Genomic DNA, 1,290 nt, shown 5'->3' with positions numbered 1-1,290 from the left:
AAAAAAAAAAAAGAGCCAACCAAAAATACCTCCAAAAACCAGCAAACTAGCAGGTAGGCCTGCCTGTAATACCAAATTCTCCCATCTCCCCCTTGCTTCATGTGTGTCTGTTGCTCATCGTTCGGTGGGGCCACAAGGATGCAGGATGAGAGCAGTGCAGGGCACATGACTGCATTCCACTTACAGAGTAAACGACCGAGGCAAAATCACTAACATATCAGGTCAAAACACTGGACTGAAAGTACTTTTGGCTCAAGTAGCTTAAATTACATAGAAAACTCAAGGGCTTCTAATAATGATACCTTACATTTGTATAATGGATTCTAAGTTGGGTGGAAACGTATACTTATACTAATTCGCCTTTTAAGTGTGACCAAAGATCCATTAGGCACGTATTCTTTCCATTTTAGTTTCAAGAAGCCAAGTTTGGTAGCTAATCTCCAAACAGGACTCCTATGGACTCCACCTCCTATTCTTCCACCCCTTACACTGTCCTCCCTACACTGGCCCTACTGAGATGGTGAAATGTGGCAATAATGTTGTAATATGAGCTCCCAAGTAGATGATAGGGATCCTTACAGTATTTGTGCTATCTCTAGGAAAAGTATACTATCATAGAAAACACTGGATACACTTGCGTTTATGCACTGCTCAGTCCATTTCCAAACATAGTAATCCTAGTCTGTGTTCAAAGCACTATAGGAAGAAGCATTTCTCAGACTCGTGTTTGAGGTCCCTGTTGCAGCCTGACCTTGACAGTCCATCTCTCTGAGTGTCTTTTTCTTAGTCATTGACGATCTTTTCCAGGTATGATGTTCTCCAAGGATTGGCACCTGCTAATGAGTCCAGTGTGTCCAATGTACGTGAGAGAAGGTATCATCACCTCTCTAATCACTTCCAAGGAGCACTTGGCTGTATTTCTCTCAAGATAGATTCGCTGTTTCTCCTGACAATCCATAAGATATCCAATGATCTTTACCAAAGATCGTGAAGAGATTGAGATTGGTCACAGCTGTAGTTTGCTTGGCTCCACAGTCAACACTCCTGGAACCAGCAGCCAGGAAATGAAAAGACATATTGCGATGGGAAATTCTGCTGTTAGGAACCTCTCCAAAGTACTGAAGAGCAATGGTGCCACTCTAGATACTAAAGTGCATCTGATACAGGGCATGGTCTTTGCAATCACTTGTTATGCATCAGAGAGTTGGACAATGACTAAGGAGGATAGAGGAGAATTGATGCCTTTGAGCTGTGGCTCTGGAGAAGAATATTGAATGTACCATGGACTGC

Source organism: Elephantulus edwardii, unplaced genomic scaffold (genome assembly GCF_000299155.1).
Source record: "Elephantulus edwardii isolate Elephantulus edwardi_28Jun2011 unplaced genomic scaffold, EleEdw1.0 scaffold00035, whole genome shotgun sequence".
Lineage (NCBI taxonomy): Eukaryota > Metazoa > Chordata > Mammalia > Macroscelidea > Macroscelididae > Elephantulus > Elephantulus edwardii.
This window is presented reverse-complemented; position numbering follows the sequence as displayed.